Below are 24,379 nucleotides of genomic sequence, written 5' to 3'. Positions count from 1 at the left end.
AATTCTCCTGTATGTTCCCTAGCTCCTCGTAGGAGAAGGATCTCAAGAAAATTGAGGCTGGAGTTTCCTCTATCGGGAGCAGCTTGTGCTTGGACGCTCCTTTGGCCGTTGGGGCACCTGTAGCACTCTACCCTTAGATGGCGCTTTTCATCCAAGAGTCCGTCAGGATTACACCCCCCACATCTAAATACAGGCTTACTTTGGCTCAGACAGGTGAAACGTGTTCAAGCAGTCCACAAAAGTCTGTGGCAGCACTGGAAACAGAATCCAGGAGTCCCAATACACTGGGGGTTCTCAACCTTTTTAGACTTAAGAAACCCCCTCCAAGACTTTGCAGAAGTCACTGGCACCACATTTAAGAGAGCCAATATATTATGGAAATTATAATAAACATTAGCATTCTATTATTCATTCATATGCCAATAATTGGTGATATAATTATAATATATTATATTCACCCATCAGACTGCTGGCAGGGAGCACTCCCCTAGCTCTGCCTGGCCCAGCACACATTTGCTCCCAGTGCAGCAGCAGACTTCCTACATGTGACTCCAGGTCACTGGTGGGGATCAGGAACCACCGGACCAAGTTCTTCCCTTAAGCTACCCCAGGACAATCCCCTGAACTCCAGCCCTAGGGCCCCAGTGGAGAATGTCTGGGGATGCCCAGTCAGCAAGGCAAGGTGCTAGGCTGTACATGCAGTATGCGGGGAGCAAAAGGACACAATGCCTGGGAGGGAAGAAACCAAGGGGGTTCTGCAGCATGGTGGCACAAAGGCATAACATAATTCAGGCAGGCGCATTTCCGCTGCAGCCACTTCTCAGCTTGGCTCTGACATGTCTCCTGAAAATGGAAGTGCAAGGTGCAATTTCACCTTGATGCAGGGTTGAAGATTGAGGCAGCGAGTGTTGCAACACTCCTGGTAGGTTGCTGTGTCACCCCGGTTGAGAACCACCATGATACAGTCTCCCCATTCTAACTCCCAACAGCAGAGCCATGGATGGAGCTTCAGGTGACTGGAGTTTTCTCCTGTTTCTACACAACACAATGCTTAATTCTTACCACACTTGCTAATTGGTCATCCTGCCAGATGCATGACAGCTGATTAAAGTGATCTGATACTGGCTGTATGAAATGAAGTAAAATGTATGTAAAATACCTGCTGTATCTGGTAACACAAAAACTCAAGTGTCCTAAAATTAAAGCAAGATTCCTACAGATGAAAGCTTCTTTGGCTCCAAATGTTTGGCACACTTTAAAAATTAACCCAATTACATTTACATAGCTTTTATACCAAATGGGAAGTTCAGAAGCTATCAGTATGGATATTTATAGTATATTTAAGTAATCAAAGGAAGGTACGTTTCAGGTCATATATGCCTATCTCTGCCCACTTCTACAAAATGACTAAGCAGCAGCATTTCAAGGCTTTAGCTTTGCCTACTCCCTTTTGGAGATCAACTTCTTTCAGAGTAGCTATGCTTTGAAAAAAATACACATGCCTCAACTGTTTACACCAGTTATTTTTAACATCTGTGGTTAAACAGTAATTCTTTTACCTAGTATTTAGCTTAGGCTTTACCCGCTTCTTTTCCAGCCCTGAAGAAAGGCATTTTGTACCCGGAAGCTTGTCTAACCCCTCTCCCAACTATAGAGTTAGTCCAAGACAGAGGTATTGCCAAACCAGCTTTTCTTCTTGAACAATTTCAAGACAGCGCACACAGGGACAGAAGCAGGAACTGTAGTGTATCAAAGCGCACAGCTGCTACACAGCAATGCTGTAAAAAGTCAACAGGGGAACATTTTATAGGTTAAGAAAAGCTTTCTGGCCTTTTGGAAGTCTTGTTTCTCCCAAACAAGCTACAGAGAATTATTGGCTTATGCTTGTATTAGACCCAGGAAAGCACACAAACACCAGCAGACTCTTCCTATGCCTGCAGAAGGGTGTTTGTGACCAAAAAGCTTGCAAAGAATAATTTTTCTATTTAGTTGGTTTAATAAAAGATATCGCATTTACCCAAGGAACTTTGTCTCACTACACCTATGTGCAGTAACTGGGTTAAAAATTAATTATAAAGCTCAAAAGGGTGGGAGGGGGAAGGGCGGGAGTGGCTTCAGGATGTGTAGGAGAAAGCATATGCAACTAATGAAAGCCACACATAAAAGACCTTCCACCCCTGGTCCTTCTGTTCCTGCCCCTATAGCTCAGCCATGGTGAGGCCCAATTGTTTAGCAGCCGGGGACCAATGAATTTACATGCTGTGCTTTAACACCATCACACATTCATTGTGTAAAAGATGCCCCTCTACTATGTCATGATCCCACAGGAGGATTCATTTCTTCCAGGGATGCTATGGAGGGGCAGAATTCCCACCACACACACCATGTCTGAAGAGTGCCATGCAAGTCAACATACTTCTGCACTTTCTCCAAGCACCAATGCCCTACTTTGGGACTTCCTGTTTCTCTCACTGCATGCAGCAACATTTCATCTGGAGGTCTCCAAAGCTGCATCCCCACTGTAAAGCAAGACAGTCACTAGCACCCAGGTCGGGTCTGAGCAACCACTGTAAAACCATCCCCAAATGGCTGTGTTCTTCCTGGTACTGTGCTCCCCTCTATGCCCTGTGAAGATTTGGGGCAGGAGCCCCCATGGTTCTCAGGGCTGCATGAACTGAGCTGCTTTGCAACTCTTTCCTCCCAAATCATGGTAGAATTTGTTCATCCATCTGAGGGCGGGGGGGACCACTGCAGAACAGCAGCAAAGGACATGGTACTCCAGTGATACATCCTGCATCCTCGGCATAAAGTGGGTCAGTTACTAGCCCAAGCAAAAGCTGCTAGGTCAGGCTGCTAGGCCTGGAAACACCATACTAGGGCAAGAGGGCACTAGGAATTGAGCAATGCCCAAGTTAAACAGTCAAGACAAACACTGGGAGATGCATGTCAGTAGGTGAAACTGGAGGGACAGCAAGCAGTAAAAGCACCCAGTTGCTGGGCCCGTTCTCTACTGAGTGGCGGGTTTAGAGCATCAGCATTAGGACAGACCCAAAAGGCAGTGTTTGTGCAGGTATATGTTTTGCAGCCCCTCAGCCTGGGAAGATCCAGCAGCCTGAAGGCAGGCATTTCATGTAGCCAACTTACTTTTATTCTCTCCCAGAGTATACTGCAGTCACTGCTCAGCTGCCTGACTGGTCACCACAGCCCTTCTCTGGCATGCTTTCCAAACTGAAGCTACATGTATGCTGCTGCAGGTAGACTTTATGCAAGCTACCTCAGTTACAAACAGCTTGGCTATGCCCATGTGGCACTGCCATCACAGCCCTCAAAGCACTGGCTCCTCAGTCCAGCAAGATCAAGGGTCTGGTCCTCTCCAGCACCATACCCGACCAAGGCCCTGTACTCCTCTGGGGTGCATCTATCTATGCAGCATCAGCACCAGGAAGATACTGATCTAGCATCAGAACTACCCTGATACAACCACACTGCTTCTGGTTGCAGGGCTATCACAGGGAATCACTGCATGGTGCTAACTTACATCATATAAACACGGCCTCCCTTGCTGAAGGGTCCTCTGCCCCTTTCACGGGGGTAAGGGTGCTAACTTCCTCTTGCAGTTTAATTTGACATGGCAGTATTTCCTAATTTGAGACAGCAGGCCCAGGCGCATCATCCTCAGCTGGATAACAAGTACAGAGAAGGAAAAGAGCAATGGGAGCAGGGAAACTGCCCTATGCCTGGATCCACTCCTCCCTCCGTTTCAACCTGCACCCCGACTAGAGGTGTTGGCGCCTATACAACCTCAGTGCCTCTGCAGCCGACTGCGGAAGCAGCTGACATAGCTGCAAGCCTCAACTGATCCAACTGCGCTTTGCCTCTCTCTTCAAGGAACAAAACATGGTCTCACCCCAAAAGCAGACTTTTCCCATGTAGTGCACAGCCTCTCTTCACAATATCTAGTCTACAGCAAACACAGAAACAAGGAGGTAGCAGAGACCACATGGAAAGAAAGCCTAAAAGCTTGCAAAGAAATTTTTTCCCCCAACTATTTAGTTAGTTTAATAAAAGATATTACATCTACCCAAAGAACTTTGCCTGGAAAGAGGGCACTCACTCACCAGCTCAGCATGGGGGCACCTCCAGCACAATGAGCCCCACTGGGGTCCGGTATTCAGACAACTAACACGGTCTGGCAGAGGAGACACGAGATGGAGAACCAGGCACCTCCACCATCTGTTCCCAACTCTATTAGACTCGCAATCTGGCCTTGGGTGAGTGACTGAGGATAACACTGACCTACTTCGCAGGATGGTGGGAGGATTAATGAGCGTTTGCATAGTGCTTTGAAGATGCAAGAAGCTATGCAAGCACTAAGATTTACTCACTTCCGGCTCCAAAGTGCTATGGGTCGTTAGCCTGAGATGCTAAGCAGCTCCGTCACATTCCAACCTAGAATCAAGCCATTTTCTTGGTGGGCAAATCCTTTTTACACTTTTCCTAACTACAGAGCACTCTGACAGAGTTAAAATGCTGCAAGATCCTTGTCCCAAAGGTGATATGACAGCAAGATGTTCACAGGATTTTTGTTAAGTACATGGTACTAGCAGTACTGTGGGATTAGCAGCCTCCTATTAGAAAGCAAGCAGTTTCAGAGCTAACACCGGCACACTCCATGCAATCATCAAGCACTGTTTACATCAGGTATAGATAAGTGCATTGTCTTTCCCTCCCCCCCCCCTTCATCCCAAGGCCATGAACTTAAATGAAGTTCACTAAAACTAATTCTGCAGAACTCCAACTATCCCAGTTAAGGATGTTTTTACTAGGATTCTACTAGTGCCACCTCCAGTGGGAATGCACTTCTCTGTACAAAGGTGCCTCTTATCAGAATAGCTTCTGATCTGCAAATAAACAGGCTACATTAAGGTGCCTTTATACCTGTATATGCATCCTCTCTGAAAAGGTGTGTGTGGGGGTGCAACACAGTGATCTAAACACCCCAAAATTGTAAGACTTGAAGGTCATAGGCTCAAGCCTAGTGTATTCCATGCTGCATGGAATGAGTCTAGGGCCACATAAGCTCTGAACACCTGAGTTTAATGAGAACAGACCAATTAGAGCAGTGACTACTGAAGCTCAGGACACTGGAATCAGAACACAGACTCATCGGGATTCCTGCCAGTGAGTTTTCACACCTCGGCCTGACAAGCAAGTTGTGGAGTCTCTGACCTCCTTTCTTTTCCACAACAGCCACCAAAAACAGTTTCCACATCCTCAGTTCTTGTGAAACTACAGGTCAGATGGAGCCCACTGAAAGGGGAGCTGAACTACCACTGACTGGGAAAAAGATGTTGCTGGCTAGAGCGCTGCTCTGGGACTCTGAATATCTGGGTTTTTCCTTCTCAGCTCTGCTAATACTCTGCTGGCCTTGGAAGCCTCCCTCTGAAACAGATTAATTTGTGCCTCTGCTGCCCTCAGTTAAACAAAGGTGAGTCTGACCTCCTTTGCAGAGTGCTTTGAGATCCACCAATACGAAGTGCTGAAGAAGTGCCTTTTATTACTACTACTGTTCCCTCTAGATAACTTCTGCAAGGTTCAGAAAAGCAATGCCTATTTATTCAATTTATATGGGATTGTGCAATGAGCGATGCTGCCCGAGACAAGCCCCTTCCCAATGTCCACTTCCAGCTCCCTGTAAAGTAAAAAGCGACAACTTTTTATTGGGCCTACTCATATTTACCACGACCGACCACTTTTTGGCTATCTATGCAGTCCCTTTTCTCTGCTGGCATTTCCAGCAACACATTTAATATTCCACTGATTCTACTGCATTTATGATGTTTCAAATAGCACATCTAAACTTGCAACTGGATGGCAGTCATGGTGACATGCTCCTAGCCCCTCTGCACATCATCTACTGAAGCTTGGCACAGCAGGTGAACAGCTTGCTATCATTATGCTGTCCCACTGAGCTGGAAGGGTCCCTTGACAGTGGAACCACCTTTTATATCAGGGATGGCCTGAAACACGATTCTGCTAGGAGATTAACTTCTACTTTCTCTACATATTAAACTTCAAGATGGTGCAGAGTACACCCATGACCCAAGGATCTTAGAAGAGTCACAGAGATTCTCAATCCACCTGGAATACAAAGGGACATGCCAGAGGTCAGCAGAAAAATGCAGAAGTCTGGGGTCTCCATACTATACTGTTTCTCAGCAGTGCATGGTCCTCATACTGTCAGGAAGAACCATCAAGCCAAACACCCAACTATCATCAGTTCTTTGTAAGCTGTCAAAACGTGAGAGAAAAAGCATTTATGACTCTTTGCACCCTCACCAAAACAGCAATTTGCAGACTGGTAACCAGATTCATGTCTGGCATGTCTAGAGATCCATGGAGGGAATGCAGACTTGACCTTGTTTGACTGCACACATACCTTTTACATGCGTTTTGGGGGGGGTGGGGGGGGGAAGGGGGGGGCAGGGAAAGAGAGGCATTTTATGGAGCAGCTCTCAGAGCTGCTCTTATTAAAGCGCCACAGCATCTCATGTATCATCATCCCCATGCTTCAAAATGGTGGTGGTTCATAGAATCATAGAAGTAGGGTCAGAAGGGGCCTTACAAAACTTCAAGTCCAACCCCCTGCCAGGGCAGGAGAAAAACTGGGCTCAAATGATCCCTGCTAGGTAGGCATCAAGCCTCCTCTTAAAGACTCCCAGGGTAGGAGCCAGCACCACTTCCCTTGGAAGTTGGTTCCAGATCCTAGCCGCCCTAACTGTGAAGCAGTTCTTACAGATGTCTAATCTAAACCTCCTCTCCAACAACTTATGGCCATTATTCCTTATCATGCCAGGGGGTACTAGGGGAAACAAGGTTTCTCCCAAACCCTTCTGGTCCCCCCTAGTGAGTTTATAGACGGTCACCAGGTCCCCCCTCAGCCTTTTCTTGTGAAGGCTGAACAGGTTCAGGTCCTGCAGTCTCTCATTGTAGGGTCTGCCCCGTAGTCCCCAGATCATGCCGGTAGCCCTCCTCTGGACCCTCTCAATGTTGTCCACATCTCTCCTGAAGTGGGGCGCACAGAACTGGACACAGTACTCCAGCTGCGGCTTGACCAGTGTCACACAGAAAGGGAGGATCACCTCCTTGTCCCTGCTAGAGATGCACTTGTGGATGCACAACAAGGTGAGGTTAGCCCTTCCAACCGTGACCTTGCATTGTCGGCCCACGTTCATCTTGGAGTCAATAATGACTCCAAGATCCCTTTCTGCCTCCGTGCTCTCAAGAAGGGAGTTTCCCATCTTGTAAGTGTGCTACTGGTTACTACTGCCCAAGTGCAGCACCCTGCACTTGTCAGTATTGAAACCCATCCTGTTTTTGCTAGCCCACCCCTGTAACCTAAGTCTTGCTGCAGTCTTTCCCTCCCTACTAGCGTGCTCACCTCACCCCAAATTTTGGTATCATCAGCAAATTTAAACAGGGTGCTTTTCACCCCTTCGTTTAAATCGCTGATAAAGAGATTGAACAGCATGGGCCCAAGGACCGAGCCGTGGGGAACTCTGCTGCCCACTTCTCCCCAGGTCAAATACGACCCATCCACCACCACCCTCTGAGTGCAACCCTTTAGCCAATCTGCAATCCAACTGACTGTGTAGGCATCAATGTCACAGTTGTCCAATTTTTTAATGAGGATGGGGTGGGAGACAGTGTCAAAGGCCTTGCTGAAGACCAGAAAGACTACTTCCACAGCAACACCTGCATCCAAGGCTTTTGTGACCTGATCATAAAAGGCAATCAGGTTGGTCTGACATGACCTCCCCCTAATGAAACCATGCTGGTTGCCCTTAAGCATCATCCCTGAGGCCGGCCCATCGCAGATGTGCTCCATGATGATCTTCTCAAAGATTTTCCCTATGATTGAGGTAGGACTGACAGGCCTATAGTTGCCCAGGTCCTCCCTCCTCCCTTTTTTAAAGATGGGGACCATATTGGCTACCTTCCAATCATCCAGCACCTGGTTCAAGCACACCTGCCACCATTTTGAAGCAGAAGACACTGGGCCACTCGTATGGTTGAGGGCCTCCATGACCAGCCCTATGAGGAGAGGCTGAGGGACCTGAAACTCTTCAGTCTCCACAAGAGGCAGCTGAGAGGTGATCTTGTGGCTGCCTACAACCTTATCAGGGGCCACCAGCAGGGACTCAGGGAAAGTCTGTTCACCAGGGCCCTCCTTGGAGTCACCAGGAACAATGGCCACAAGCTGAGGGAGGATAGGTTTAGGTGATATATTACAAAGAACTACTTCACTGTGAAGGTGGCCAGAGCCTAGAATAGCCTTCCCAGAGAGGTGGTGCTCTCACCTTCCCTGGAAATCTTCAAGAGGAGACTGGATAGGCACCTGGCTGGGGTCTTATGACCCCTGCCACCCCCAGTGCTCCTTCCTGCCCATGGCAGGGGGTCGGACTAGACGATTTGTCTAGGTCCCTTCCGAATCAATGATTCTCTGATAAATGAGATGCTGGAGGCTGCTGGAGCACAGTAATTGCCACACTCCAGCAGACTGGATTACCTGAGTCTGCTCCAACATGCAGGCACCCAACAGACTTGAGTAATCAAGTCAGCTCCAATGGGCAGGCACCCATCCATCAGAGTAGTCTCCATGCTCAACAAGAACTCTAGCTATGGCCACTGGACAGCGCAATCTCAAGAGTTTCCGCACGAAGAGAACCATAGAATAGTAGGGGTGGAAATGCTCTTAGTCCCACTCCTTGCACAAGGCAGGATCATCTCCAGTTAAACATCCTAGGCAAATGTCTATCTAACCTGGTCTTAAAAACATCCACAGATGGAGATTCCACAACCTCTCTGGGCAGCCTGCTCCAAAGTCACTGGAGAACAAAATGGAAACAAAACAAACTAAATTTATACTGAAAAGGTGGAAATAACATGTTGAAAAATAAGAATATTATCTCATGTTCCACTGTAAACTGAAAGAAGGGAGACACTCACTGCTAAACTGTAACCATGAACATGGAGGTGTTTTCATTTCAGTGGGGAACTTATTATAAAACTATCCTAGAGAAAAGGCCAGACTCTCCTCTGTTGTCATCAATGATTTTATCCATTTTATTTAAAGAGAATAACAATGATAGGGTTCTTTATACCACTGAATGTTTCTTCTCAGAGCTGTCAATCTGAGACCTCCAGTAATTACATGCATACAATCTGTGCACTACTCTAATCCCAACAGTGTTCAGTTTTGGCCCCGCAGGCCAGAACAGCATGGGCTACCTCCACCGGCCAGGACTGGGCCCTCTACATTTGCCCTATGCATAGGGCCACAGCCTGGGGGGTCTCCCACAGATCGAGGAGGAGCCGTGCAGGCCAGACAGTAGTGCCAGGGGCCAGATCCAGCTCATGGGTTGAGCACCACTGCTCTAATGCACTGCTTTCAAAGTTCCTTTCACAAGTGAATAACTAGATCCTGTTCAAGTACTGAACAGGAATGTGAACAGGGACAGACAAACATTTACCTAGCAGTGTTAGAAATTCAGATTAAGTGTACCAGTATTGCTTGTAAAAAATTAAACCACCGATTCTTCATCTGAACACAAACTACTTTTTACTAATCCCAGAAAAATGGTTAGTCTATGTCCCAGATTAAAATTCTCACCTAGCAAATTTCCATACTGCCTAACTACATTTACCCAGTACTTGAAATTGGACATGGTGTTTCTCATGCTATGCATATTGTACAGTTTAACAGGTATCCCTTTCCTCTCTAGAGATGGCTGTTTTTCAACACTGGCTAAAAAGATTCCTCTTTATAAATACTTTAGAATCTTTAAAGAAACAAAGATGATTTTATAAGTGGAAGAGTTAAAAAAATAAAACAAAACAAAAAAGTCTAAATCCCATATCTGTGCCAGGTTTGATTTTCAAAAAAAAGCCACATTCTCTGAAATTAGGGTACTGTAACTCATATGTTAAGAAGAGAAGACTAGTCCAAAGCTAGACATGAAAAGCACAGGAGTCGGTGCTGGGGAAGCAAGGAGCTTTGAGCTCTACCCCCTCCCCGTTCCCACAAACACTTTATTTCAAGATTGTGACAAACCACTAGGAATCCAATTAAAAAAATCTCACTGAATCCAAATGAACTGCTCTTCAATGGGTGGGTAAATGGTTGCATATTCTACAGTCAACAAAAAAAGAGGGTAACGTTTGCTATCTATCTGGACAGTTGTGAGTCTCAACGCTTGTATGTTTAGAGGTCTCCTGGAAGGGGAAGCTGTTCAATTATTATTCAGCTGATTACCTGCTGACCTTGGTTGGACAGTTCCTGTACAGTAACACTTCTCCACCTGGAGCTCCCAGTTCTAGCATTTCATACTACTTCAGCTGCATTACAATCTGTCTAGATATGACACCAAAGTACCTGACTGAAGGTACACCAGTATTTAACTTTCATTCTGCTCGGTTACCCACACACCAGGGGAGCAAAGAGACCTTATTAACAAATTTGCCACCCACATTTCAGAAGTAATTTTACAAAAAATAAGAAGTCTCATTTGTGTTTACTGGATACATTTGGCCACTTTCACTTCCTGGTCATCATATTTTAGCTCTGGGGTGGCAAACATGCAGCCCAAATCTGGCCCAAGAAGCTGTCTCACCCACCCACAGGGCCGAGCATCACTGCTGGAAGTTCACAGGAGAAAAAGCGATGGCTGCATTAAGCCCTATGCTGCTGCTCACCCCATTGTCACTACATCCAGATCTGTCTGCGAGTAGCCACACAGTCTGGATCTGGCCCATGGACACAGGTGAGCTCAACACTGCTGCTTTACCTTAATGCTCTGGAAAACCAACACTGTAAAGCAAGGTTTGAATGTAAAGTGAATTATGCACTCACACTTCATTTAAATAGGGCTTGCTGTTTTCATCGAATTGTTTTCAAGTACATTAGGATTTTATTTTAAAAAAAAAAAAAATTACATGACACACAAAAGGATGGTGTTAGTTTGTTCTGCTTTTTTTTAAAAAAAAACAAACACCTGGGAGCCAAATGGTAATTAAAGGGGGGAAAAAAACCAAAGCATGAAGCCATGGAGTTGTTCAACATGCTGTGCACTCCAGGCAGAAACAAGTGGAGGCTTCTGCACAAAAATTCTCATCTTGAAAAAATATCTGGCTCTCTTGAAGTCTCAGGGGGCTGTTCCTTATTACTGCAATACTCTGGAATGATATGCAAGTCTGTTGTATTACTTCAAATCAGGGGTTTCCATTATACAGCCTATAAAAGAAAATCTACTTTCCTTGTAACCTAGCTCTCCGCCAATTTCACAGTTACCCAAATCAGAAGAACTTAACCTTTTATGAGGCCTTAAAGAAGTCTTACTGAGAGTGCAGGAACAAACCATCCTGATGTGCAGGAAAACTAACAAGTAGGGCAGAAAGACCAGCTTGGCTTAGCAGGGAACTCTTCAGTGAACAAAATCACAAAAGGAAGCTTATAAGAAGTGAAAGCTTGGACAAATACCTAGGGAAGAATATCAGAGCATTGCTCAGGCATACAGGGATGAAGTCAGGAAGGCCAAAACGCAGTTGGAGTTGCAGCGAGCAACGGATGTGAAGGGTAACAAGGCTTTCTACAAGTATTTCAGTAGCAAGAGGAGGATCATGGAAAATGTGGGTCCCTTACTGAATGGGGGGGCAACCTGGTGGCAAAAGATGCAGAAAAGGCTGAAGTGCTCAATACCATTTTTGTCTCAGTCTTCAAAGGCAAGGGCAGCTCCCTAACTACTGCACCGGCCAGCACAGTTTGGGGAGGAGGCAAGCAGCCCTCAGTGCTGAAAGAACAGACTAGGGACTACTTAGAAAAGCTGGACGTGTACAAGTCCAGAAGGCTGGATCGGATGCACCTCAGGGTGCTGAGGGAGTTGGCTGATGCAACTGCAAAGCCATTGGCCATCATCTTTGAAAACTCCTGGTGATCAGGAGAGGTCTCGGATGATTTGAAAAGGGCAAAAATAGTGCCCGTATTTACGAAAGGGAAGAGGGAGGATTCAGGGAAACTATGGACCAGTCAACCTCACCTCAGTCCTTGGAGAAATCATGGAGCAGATCCTCAAGGAATCCATTTCCAAGCACTTGGAGGAGAAAAAGGTGATTAAGAACAGTCAGCATGGATTCCCCAGGGCAAGTGATGTCACAGAAAGCAATCAGGTTGATCAGGCAAGGCGATTGCTGTGGGAGACTATCAAAAGCCCTAGTAAAATCACGGTACTCCACACCCACAGAGCCGTTCTCACAGGCAAGCTAAGGAAGTATGGGTTGGATGAATGGACTGTAAGGTTGACAGAAAACTTACTGGAGCATCAGGCTCAGACAGTAATCAATGGCTTCATGTCCAGTTGGCAGCTGGTAGCAAGTGGAGTGCCCCAGGGGTCAGTCCTGGGGCCAGTTTTGTTCACCAACAACATGGAAGATGGCATACAGTGCACCCTCAGCAAGTTTGCAGATGACACCAAACTGTGGAAAGCAGCAGATATGCTGGAGGGCAGGGCTAGGATTTAGAGTGACCTAGATAAGTTGGAGGATTTGGCCAAAAGGAATCTCATGAGGTTCAGCAAGAACAAGAGCAAAGTTCTGCACTTAAGATGGACCAAGTCCATGCACCACTATAGACTGGGGGTGACTGGCTAGACAGCAGCTCTGCAGAAAAGGACCTGGTGTGACAGTGGACAATAAGGTGAATACGAGCCAGCAGTGTGCCCTCGTTGCCGAGAAAGCCAATGGCATCCTGGGCTGCATTGGTAGGAATGTTGCCCGTAAGTCAAGGGAAGTTATTTTCCCCCTCTATTCAGCACCGTGAGGCTACATCTGGAGTCCTGTGTCCAGTTGTGCCACCGAGTCCAACAGAGGACAATGAAATTGTTGTGGGGGGCTGCAGGACATGACTTGTGAGGAGAGGCTGTGGGAACTGGGCTTATTTAGTCTAGAGATGAGACAAAGGAGATTTAATAGCAGCCTTCAGCTACCCGAAGGCAGGTTCAAAAGAGGATGGAGGTAGGCTATTCTCAGTGGTGGCAGATGACAGAAAAAGGAACAACAGTCTCAAGTTGCAGCAAGGGAAGTTTAGATATTAAGAAGAATTTTCTCTCTAGGAGGGTAGTAAAACACTGGAACAGGTTACCCAAAGAAGTGGTGGAGTCTCCATCCTTAGAGATTTTTAAGACCCGGCTTGACAAAGCCTTGGCTGGGATGATCTAGTCAGGGATGCTCCTGCTTTTGGCAGGGGGTTGAACTAGATTCAACCTCCTGAGGTCCCTTCCAACATCTGGCTATATAGAATCATAGAAAGCTAACACAGACTCTGAGAATCCTTTCATCTTCTTTTAGGGATGTTTTGCACCTAAGCATGCAAGCTCACAGAGGCAGAAGGAACAGCTCACTAAAGTTTAAAAATAAATTAAAGGTATAATTTTGTCACCTATGAACTGCATGGACTAGTTTAAAAAATAATGGGGCCAAGTCGTTAGCTGCCATAGTTCCTTATTGATATAATAAACCATGTGAAGACCTGCTCTTATAGTTTTGCCTCTATGATCAAACGGACTCCATGAACTTGAGATTTAGTTAAAGTAGTTTCAGGTCTTGCACCTATCCTGAAGCTTCTAACCAATTTGTATATCTTTAAAACTCACCCCCGCCCCCTTTCCCTTCCCCTACCCAGAGCTGAGAGAAAAACCCAATACAAACAGGGGAAGTTGACAACAGGAACAGCCGCAACAGACTATACAAACCACTGGCAAATGCATAAAGTAAAACTGCCAAAAGACCATACATTTCTTTTGGTCTCTTATCTTAGCTGCAGCTTCCTGCTTCTATCAAAAAGTAGGAAGAATTCCATAGACATCCAATTTTATCCTGATGGTATCTCTGACGATATGAGACTTGCACGCTGAGAGCTCTGCACTCTTGTTACTAGCCTAGGAGGCGCCATGGCTGTTCTCCTACAGTCAGGGCATTAAAGCCTGTAGTACAGACAGGATGCACAGAGCTGAGCCTGTAACTGGTTCAGCTCATCCCCCTTGCTCCCAAGTCTCCATGCGGTAGGGCATCTTAGTGGCAGCAGTATGTCGGCAATACCCTCCCACTATATACACACACCCATCAGGCACTGAGACGTTAACTGCCCACTTCTTCAGAGTATACTCTTTTTGGCATGCATGCATGCGTGCACATACACATGCTGATGCAAGTATTTTCACTGCGCAGTCATGGTGAATCACAGATCTCTCTCACCTCTGTTGTAACCATGTAAGACTAGCTCTTTGCAACTTGGCTACAAAAAATACTAGGTACAGCAATACCTAGCATGCAGGAGGCAAAATGTCTCGGCCACATATCACTGCCATCCTAGAGAACTGAATTTGATAACTACTGCTTAACCAATTATTAGAGGTGCATCGATGCATCAGTTCAGATCGAATCAACACTGATAAAATGAAAATTGATATTATCGACAACTGGCTTTTTTGGCTGATGTAGCCATTAATGTCGCTGATAAATGCCGCGTGCGGGCACACAGCTGCACCATGCACGCAGCCAACCTGGCAGCTTGGAGAATAGCGTCCAGGTGGTAAGTCCGTTGTGGGGAAAGAAGCAGAAAGAGAAGGGCCCCCACAGTGATGGAAGGAGTGGGACTGGGACTGAGGCAGGCACTGCCCAGTCAGGATGGAGCATGGGACAGAACCACAGCTTGTCTGGGTGACAGGGGTAAGGCTCCCATAGCTGCACACCCCCCCAGGGGAGGCATGGAGCGTATATGCCCCCTGGATCTGTGGGCAGGGCGAGGGCAGGCTGGGGCCAGGGGCAGCACCAGACTCTTCCCGGTGTGGGGGATGGGTAGTGTGAGGGATGGGTCGTGTCTGGACTGGGAATGGGGGATACAGCCACACCAGAATTCATCGTAGCTCCTCCTCCCAGTGCCATCACCACCCCAAGCACAGCTCCATGCCAACCCTTCCCCTGCCGGGAAGAGTCCGGTGCTGCACCCATTCCCAGCCCACAGCAGCAGCTCACCCTTGCCCCATGCACAGATCTGGGGGAGGCGTGGGGGGGTGCACCTGGAGGTGTGTGCAGCAGTAGGAACTGCACCTCCCCCCCTACCAGACAAGCCACTTGCAGCTCCACCCCACGCTCTGTCCCTGCTGGGTAGCGCCTGACTCAGCCTTATACCCAGCCCCACTCCCTTCCCCACTGTGGGGGCCTCAATCTGCTCCCAACCCACACCACTTCCTTCCCCCCCTCATGACCCCTGGCTTACAATTCCATAAAGGTCTTGTAAACCAAGAGTCATGATTATACAGAAAGATGCAGTTAAAGATAACCTGAGACAGAAAACAGCTTCCTACAGCTACAATGCAGCTGGCAGTTCAGTGGCTCAAGTTTTTTTGGCTCGTGTTTTCGTAGATTTACTTGGCTATTACTACAAAGTACATTCTTGAAATTTTTTCTCTCAAAAGTATTCACTTTCTAAATTGGCAAAATAATTGGCAAAAAAGATATTCCATGGAGTAACAGGTTTACCTTATCCTCTAAACATCCATAGAAATTACATACAAAATACCTTCAAGGTCGTATCAAGGCAAAGCTGTAGTCGGCATTTGGCGCATAACTCAGGAAACACAAGATTAACTTTCCAAAAGCAACCTTAAGTCCACCTCTTAGATACAGGACAATAATTTCATGATCGTATAAATATTAATGAGAAACCTATCTGTTTGTTTTAAGTACTATTAGGATTTAACCTTATGTAGCTTCAGAAGCATGGGGGGGCGGGAAGGGGAAGTCACTTCTCATAACAGAAAACAGAAGTGTTCCACCTGCCAAAAAAAAATCAGGTCTCCCCACACCAAAGAATGTGCCACAAGACATACCAACAACAACAACAAATTCACAAAACTATCCAACAGCCTGGATGTGTAATTTCCTAATTTTAATGTTATGACCAAACTGAAATGCTAATGTGAACAAAAGAACAAGCGTAAGATCTTGTTTTCATAATCCCAGAAGAGGTTATTAAAACAAAAACAAAAACAAAAAAAATCCAATTTCAGGTCGTTTCTGCTATGCCACCAACCAGCATGTCCCCCTGCTGACCTACCACTCTTACAGTTCTGCTATCACTTTTTCTTTTAAGAGTGTTTTTGTCCCCTTACTGCTGTGTTAATGACACACACAAACAGGAGGAAACCAATTGTATTGGGGAAACACTTTAAGTAACTAGGCAAAATACAGCCAAAAGTACACACAAGGGCTTTCCTTCTTACAATCATGGACCTGACCTCATATTTATGCACAGATGTAATTTCACACATTGCCAATAGTCCCTCTGACTTCAGCAGACCTACTCACAGCTAAGAACAATGTTTGAGCTTCTCCAGGACAGGGCACTAAGCTCTCATCCTGAGAAAGTGCTATTATCAGAGATAATTATCTCCCGTGTAGCCCAGAAGTATCCTCTAGGATTCTCAAAAAAAGAGAAATCAAGCTCAGTCTCTTATCTAAAGACTGAATGAAACGCTTGACTGACCAGATCATAATACTATAAGTTGATCAGTGAGAACAAGTTACTGGAAAGAAACTAACATCTTATTTAGTCTCCTGGCCAACCTTTGCTATGATTATTTGCATGCTAGCAGGGCATGAGCGTGATCAGCACTTTCAAGTCTTTTCTTTAAAACAGAGTTTAAAACACTGTATGGCAAAAGCTACAGCATAAAAAAAATCCCTCATCTTGCCTCCATTTTATAGCCAGTCTCTCTTTCCTATTGCCCGCTTGGAAGCAGATTTATGGTATGGGTACAACACACAACTTTTCATCTGGATTTGGGAAGTATTGCCCAGTGATCCAATTTTTGCACCTGCTTTGGCAGAAACCATTTATCATCACTGATAGCATTTAGAAGTACAGTTAATATTCTGGAAATTTAAGACAAAATGCAAGCAGAAAAGAAAGATTTCATGCATCCTACATAGATCAAAGTAGGAAAAATAACAACTTACATTAACTGGTTTTAAAAGATTCTCTCTTCACATCATGTTTAAGGTCTGTAAGAGAAGGGCCACTAACATGGTTAAAGTAGGGTCCTATTTCACAGCAGAGCAGACTCCAGTCATCTCCCCAATTCATGTTAGAAACTGAGTATCTCTACACACAGCACACTTGACACATGGCTCTCAGATACACATGCAAGTTGGTGTTTTCATCCAGCAGATAAGCAAGGCTATAAAATGACAGTCAAGACTGCAACTAGGTTCTTGCATAGATTTTCAGCTATATAGCTTGGATATTTAGCTGTTTTGTAATGAGATGAATATATCCTCCTAATTCCCAGGACTCTACACAGACATCCCACTGCATCAGCTGAAAAACACCTACAATCCTCAGCATCATCAACTGAAGACAGACAAGAGAAATGCCTCCATTTTTGCCAGAACAAAGCCATGCACAACCCCAAATTCAGTAGGCCTGAACAAGAAAACACTTGTGACTCAAAAGTTCAAGAAAGGATTTGAGTAGAAGCCATCATGAAAAACTGCTGATAAGAAACATCTATTATAACCCCAATTGTCCACTATGGAGTTCCTTGGACCTTCCTCTACAGCAGAGGTGGGCCAAATATGGCCCACGGGCCGGATGTAGCCCATAAGGCCATTCTATCTGGCCCGCAGGGCCCCTAAAAAAGTGTAGAAAATTAGTATTATTTCTCTACCCTTGGTTCCTGTCAAAAGTGACAGCATCCCCCTCCCCCCGCCCAGTGCCTCAGTCCCATGCGGGCTGCAAGCAGCTGCAGCCTGCCTGTGCTGGGCATGGGGCAGGGAGGGGATGCTTTCCCCACCCCACTGTGCTCAGCACCACCTTGTAACCCAGCCCCACGGCCAGGCTGACAGTGGGGCGGGTTACAAGCTGGTGCCGAGCAAGAGGAAAAGCAGCCCCTCGCCTGCCCCATGGCCAGCGCCCCATGCTGCAGCCACTCGCAGCCTGCCTGGGGTTGCCTGTGCCTGCTCCAGACAGCTCTGCGTGGGCTGCCAGCCATGGGGCAGGCAGAGGGCCACTTTTCCCTGTGCTCAGCACCAGCTTCTTCCCTGCTAGCAAGGAAGGGGTCAGGGCTGTGTGCTGCCCCCCTGCCCATACCGCAAGGCTGGGGGGCACAAGGTGTGAGCAGGTGGGGAGCCAGTGGGAGTATGGGGCCTGCACCGGTGTCCCAGGGCCAGTGCTGGCGGGACCCAGAGAGGGTGGCAGGAGCGCGGGATCCCAGCTGGTAGGGGCTCTATGGAGCTGGGCCAGCTCCCCCCTCCCTGCTGGTGCAGTCCAGCCCACCTCCACAGACCTCTGCCAGCCTGCACCCCAATCTGGGCCTCACTGGTGCTGGTCCCAAGATGGTGACCAGGGAGTGGGGCACCTGTCAAGGGGCAGGGCTACCCACACAGCCGTCAACAGCTGCCAAAACCGAGTAAGCGGCCCTCCTCCAAAAATAATTGCCTGCCCCTACAGCAATAGGTATTGTTGCTCTCAGCAAAAAAGGATACATGACCACAAGGATTGATGGCCAGCATGGCAATATCAGTAGCTTACAAAACAATGCCATCCTGTGGTTGCTCCTATCCACACTATTTGAGGCCATGTCATTCCTGGGTAGAGCAGGATTGATGTTACTAACACTTAAAGCTGAACTGCAAACAGGCCCTGGCTATTTTATATCAACTACCCCTGCTCAGCAGCTATTAAAGATGCTTGTGTTGTATGCAAATGAGTTTACAGTTACAAAGTTCCTTATTATAGCTGAGGCCCTCCTTTTACCATGCCAGATTAATGTCATAACCTATTATAATAAAGCTTGCTCTGGGTGATGTGTGCAGGGGATGAGCCTATCAGAGAAGGAAGCACATCAACTAAAGCGTTTAAAACATGGGCTACAAACCATCAGTAACCCTGTGAGGGAGAACCACATGGAAAAATAGAATGACAAATGATTTTTTCTTCCAGTGCAAAGGGCCTTTATCATGAAAAGCAACTTCACAGCTGGCTCCAATGTCACGTAATGAAAGATCTGTACATCCGATAACCACCACTGTAGTTCTGTGTGCTGCTCATGACCGCCACCCCTGACCTGATACCTACAAAAAGGCTGGTGCCCAAACTAACAGCTTCTTTCACAGCACAGCCACCTATATCAGTCTGGTTTGGATCTTTATGCATACTAGCACAAGTAGGCAGCATAATATCAGTGTACCTTGGCGAGCTAGGTAGTTCTCTTCGTCAAAGCTTGATCTAACACTGCACAGTTTTGCTGGAAAAATGTGTTCCCACTAGTAGGTGCTCTGTGCCTTTTATTTCCTGCCAGCAGAATAACCATCTCCCCCACTGAAAGGATTCTGCCATTAGGTGACAGGTATAGATTTCTGCCCATTGCTGAGGTCCTTTCAGCTGTGATGTCTCCTGAGGGTGCACTCTACTCCCTTCCACCATAGCTGGGCAGTGGAGCCTGCAGATCCAGCACAAGCATGCAGAGACGCGTATGCTCTAGAGACTTTTCTGCAGCAGCTGCTATTTGCCTGCAGAAATACCCTGCCATAGACAAAGTCTGAGCATGTATATCACTTAAGAGTAGTATCCAAGTGATCCCCCATAATGCCTCAGCCAAGGATGGAGGGTGTGTAACTGGAGCAGGAACAGCAGTAAGCAGGGAAGTGCGCCCCGAGATACTATTATTGTGATGACAGCTAGGACAACCTGGCTGTACAGGCAAACAAGGGATCCCTCCAAAATGCAAACTAACAGTTTGTCCAGATAGATAGCTACAGAAATTTAGTCACCTGCAAGGCCAGGGTGCAGACAGGGGCAAAGCTGCAACTAGGGTTATAAATGAAACATTAACTACGCTGGGCAGACAGACAGCTAAGCTCACAGCTAACTGAGTTTGTAACCAGACAAGAGCTGCACTGTACACAGGGCCGACACAGCCAAAAACAGAGCTGACAAAACATAATGTCTGCGCAAGTGGTAACCAGAGTGGCATGTAGCTAGAATTCAGGGTCAAAACTAGAGCTGGGACTTAACACTAGAGGAAAGGAAGTCTATCAGAACCCAAACTGCTTCTGAAAATAAATGTTCTGAACTGCACTTTGGCCATGACTAATCGCACACTGTTTTGAGAGCACTTGCCACACACACATCTCAAAGAAAGTCAGCTTCATCTTCTTCACTGTACAGAAAGGATAACTGGGGCCTAAGTCAGCCAGGCAATGCAACCTACAATAACATAGGAAGTCAGAACCAGAGCCAGGATCTGGCTCAAGCAGCTTACTCCAAGTACAGTGCCCTATTCCCTGGACCACAGCACAAAAACTTAATACAATACACAAAGTATGCTCCCTCCCTTCACCTCCACAACAGGATTCCCTGCTGTGCGCGCCTATAGTGCCATTGCCCAAAGTTTTGGAAGTTAAGCCTTACCCTAAAAAAAAAAAATGAAACCAATAAAAAAATATTGTCCTTCAGCCTTCCCACAGGCTGTTGAAGGGTTCTGCACCTTCTAAAATTTACCTTAATGAGCTGAAGCTCCACACTTTGGGGGCACGCTTCTAGCCTTCTGGTGCCATTTCAAATGTTTCAAGCGCCAGAGCCTCCATAGAGTGCTCCTTTGTTCCATTATTCTAGAAGGCAGGATGCAAAAGACCTTTCCACAATTGTTCTGGGGTCCAGGAAGACACAAGGGTTACTGGACTCTGTCCGAACAATCTTGTATTTGCACCTTGGCTTGAGAACCAGGTTCACTGTCCTCTGTCCCCTCCCCCCCAATCCAAATCACTTACTCTGTTTTAGCTGGAATTTAAAGCTTACCCGATGGAAGGGAAACTTTTACACATCCGCTGGGTAATGCTTCAGCTGGAGGCCCAGTCAGTCTCACGAACCCAGACCAGCACAAGACCTAATATTCTGCCTATTTCCACTTGGGCTAACCGTACCTTCCAGGGAGATAAACAGAAGTGAATGAATCACTACCATACTATAAAATATATAAAAACCAACCTGAATCTGAAGTGCTTCCTTTCCTGCTTATATCCTCTCCGGTGATGCGATTTGAATACAGTGGCCGACCATGAATTTTTAAGTAGTCTTCTATAACCCCCTTCACTTTACTTCTTATTAAATAAAAAATTGTGAACTGTTTGACATATGGCTCTTGGGTCAGGGAAGTCTAACTTCTCAAGTTTGATGAGCAGAATGAAATACTGAAAAACTGGTAGACTTGCCTTGAAGTTGCCCAAAGGTTTTCCCCCAAAAAACTCTGAAGCCTACCTCACTGAAAAAGTCATTGACGTGAGGGAGGGAAGAGGAAAAGAATCAAATTCGTACCCTCTAGGTCATTTCTCTTAAAAAATACAATTTGCATTAAAGCTCTGATTTGCCCATTTCTTTACGGCTAACACCTTGTCATTAACCTTGCAAATAAGATGAGCTTCCCACCTACTTTTCCTTCCCCTCAATTTTTCTTCTTTTAATATTGTAATAATAATAATAATAATAATAATAATAATATAATTTCTGCAAAACTTATGTTCAAAACCAATTCACCGATACCCAAGGAAAGGTTAACAGAACGGGGAATTATTTTAAAATTCAACCCGTACCTTCCGCTTCATTTTTAAATTGTTATGGTCACTTTTAGTTTCCCTCCCCCTGCCCCTTAATACTGTTTCGTCCAAGAAAAGGCCCCTCTCCGAGCGCAGACGAGGAGCGTCACATTCCCAACAGCCGGCTCACCGCACAGCTGCCAGACTCGTCCTTCTTTTAACTGCAGCAATTAAATATTTGACTCTCCCAGAAACTAAGCCGAAAATTCCCAAACGCCAGATTTAGAACTCCCCCAAACCCCGTAGATCTGCTGCCCAAAGAGGGTCCCAAAAACCTTCCCCGCTCCTTCGTTATCTATGATCACAGCTTTCCTCCCCTTGTATTAATTAATACATGTGATCACAGCTTAGCAATTCTCTCCCTGCCTTCTCCTCCCCCCTCCCCGCCCTCTCTCCTGGCAGGCCAGGAAAACTGGTTTGAGCTGAGGCTGGGACCAAAAAAAAAAAACCCGTCACCCCAACCTCCCCCCACCCCCCTACCCCTACAAAAAAAACCGTGTATTTTTAATAAACGCCTGGTTTGAATTCACAGCCTGCAGACTCTCCTCTCCTCTCCTCTCCCACAGGCCAACAGACACACCTGGCTCCTTGCCTCCCCCCAGCAGAGACGAGGGGTCCAGGAGAGGCGGTATTTCCTGGGGGCTCCTGGCTGAGGGGCTCAGGCCTCCGGGCCGCCCCCCATCCCCTCCCGGCCCGAGGTAGGGGCCGGGCGCCCTGCCCCCGCCTCGCTCCGAGCGCCGGGTAACGGCCCGCCGGGGCCTGCGCCCCCCCGCCCGGGCCCCCGGGGCCTCCCCGTCCCTAGTGCCGCTGGCCCATGCCCCGCTGCTGCCGGGCGGCGCCAACCGGGGCTTGGGCTGACTAGGCCTCGCTCACTCTCTCCTCTGGACCCGGGCGGCCATGTTGGATCCGTCAGCTTCTCTCCCCGTCTGAAGCAGGAGGAACATCCGGGCACCCGGCCCCGCCCCCTGAGGGGCGCCCACATCCGGGCTCCCGCCCCTGCCTTCACAGCCCTTGGGAAGCATTGGAGGCGGCGCCATCTTGGTCGAGGGCAGCCTGGCAGCTCCATCCGGGGTCTGGAGGGGCAGCTTCACTCCCGTTAGGGAGCGTGGGGAGGTGGCCGCCATGTTGCGTGAGGGCAGACGGGCAGGCACCTTGCACCTGAAGGGAGGGGTGGAGACCTCCCAGGCCAGCTGGGCAGGGGTGGAGGGGAGTGACGCATGGCCTTGTGTTTAAACAGAACATATGCCTGACACCAAGAAATGCCTCCAGGCCCCTGAAAGAGCAGCTGCCTTATTTTATCAAGACCTGTCCTTGCATGTGAGAGCTGGTCCAGCCACCTGGGACCAGAGATCCCCCTGCAAAAAAATCCTTTAAGGTCTTTAAGAGAAGGCTGGACAGGCATCTGGCTGGGGTCATTTGACCACAGCGCTCTTTCCTGCCCAGGGCAGGGGGTCAGACTCGATGATCTGCTGAGGTCCCTTCCAACCCCAGCATCTATGAATCCCTGCTGGTTCATCTCCGCCTGGCACAGCTTCTGCTCTCCGGCCATTTACATCAAATTATTAGCCCTGGGATTATTTCTGCTAGGGGCTATTGAGAGAGGGGAGCAAGCACTGGTCTGCAGAGCAGGACACCTGGATTCAGGGCTGAGCTCTGACATGCGTGAGCTACTGCATAGCTTTGTACCTCAATTTCCCCAGTTTCAATAGGACATTGTTTACTTGGCTTGCAGCAAGGCCTGAAGGCTCTCATCATGGGTTTGTTAGCAGGAAAGACAGCTCCTTCCTCCCATGCAGGGCTCTACAACAGCACTGACTGAGGACTGAATATCCAAACTACCGCCTCCTTGAAAGAGAGAAAGGGGAAACACACAGCAACATATAGCCAGAGTTAAGACTTACCAGTGGAGCTGGAAAAAAAACAACTGCCAGCCAACAACTTAATGGGACAGGACTGTTTGAGCTCAGCAGCTGCTTGGCTCTGCCAAATTTAAGGGGCTTGCTCTCAGGGAAGCATGCTGGGAAAAGAAGGGTGGAGGGCTGTTTGTGTGTGTGATATATTGAATTGTAAGAGATGTAGGGGGGAAAAAGGGGATGCGTATCTGTAAGCCATTGGCATTTAGGAAACTAATTCTCTACTCCACCTTCCACCTGTTTTGTTGTCTTAGACGAGTGGTTTTCAGTCTTTTCAGGCTTCATCCTCCCTTGGAAAACACCAGCTCTTAGCTTACACTCCTGCTGTTTTTGGCTACAAGAAACAAACCAACATAAAATAGAGCATTTTATGTGTTGCAAAAGACCTCAGCCCACCAGGTGTAAATGTTTTGACACTATAGATTACTATGGGACATCTCTAGGTTTTGGATAATGAATCATGGGCATGTAACAGCCTATAAGCTGGAACACAAGCCGTGGTGGGGGTGATTTGGAGAGAGACACCAGAAAGCTCCATGTGCTTGGGAAATTGTGTAATAGCTTCAAACACATGGTGTACCTCATAGCTGCAAGCAGCAGCACGGAGCATGTGGCTCTTCTAATAAAGATCTGAATGCCTGCAGTCCAAATGGGCTCCTTTGGCTATCTACACAGAGCTCCATGCAGGAAATATGGTGGCAGTAGATGAGAACAGCAGCAAAGAGTATGTGATTGAAAGCATCACCCACACAGCAGAG

General features: G+C 47.2%; 1 protein-coding gene across 4 annotated transcripts in view; it reads right to left on the bottom strand.

Moving 5' to 3' along the window:
- The window catches only part of DEDD (death effector domain containing), a 37,495-nt gene extending 14,835 nt beyond the window's left edge, over positions 1-22,660 (bottom strand). Inside the window, exons 1-2 of one of the 4 annotated variants that reach the window (XM_090056422.1) lie at positions 22,582-22,627; positions 20,915-21,039 (exon numbers count right to left, since the gene is read on the bottom strand). The gene's annotated coding sequence lies outside the window, so the exon portion shown is untranslated. Of the gene's footprint in view, positions 1-20,914; positions 21,040-21,103; positions 22,156-22,581 lie in introns of those variants that run through there. The other 3 variants (XM_090056423.1, XM_090056424.1, XM_090056421.1) reach the window with 3 other exon arrangements.
- Between the last annotated feature and the right edge of the window lie 1,719 nt (positions 22,661-24,379).

This window comes from Crocodylus siamensis, chromosome 6 (assembly GCF_052110815.1).
Source record: "Crocodylus siamensis isolate JL-2025a chromosome 6, ASM5211081v1, whole genome shotgun sequence".
NCBI classification, from domain to species: domain Eukaryota; kingdom Metazoa; phylum Chordata; order Crocodylia; family Crocodylidae; genus Crocodylus; species Crocodylus siamensis.
The sequence above is the reverse complement of the archived record's forward strand: the minus strand, read 5'-3'. Positions and strand labels throughout refer to the sequence as shown.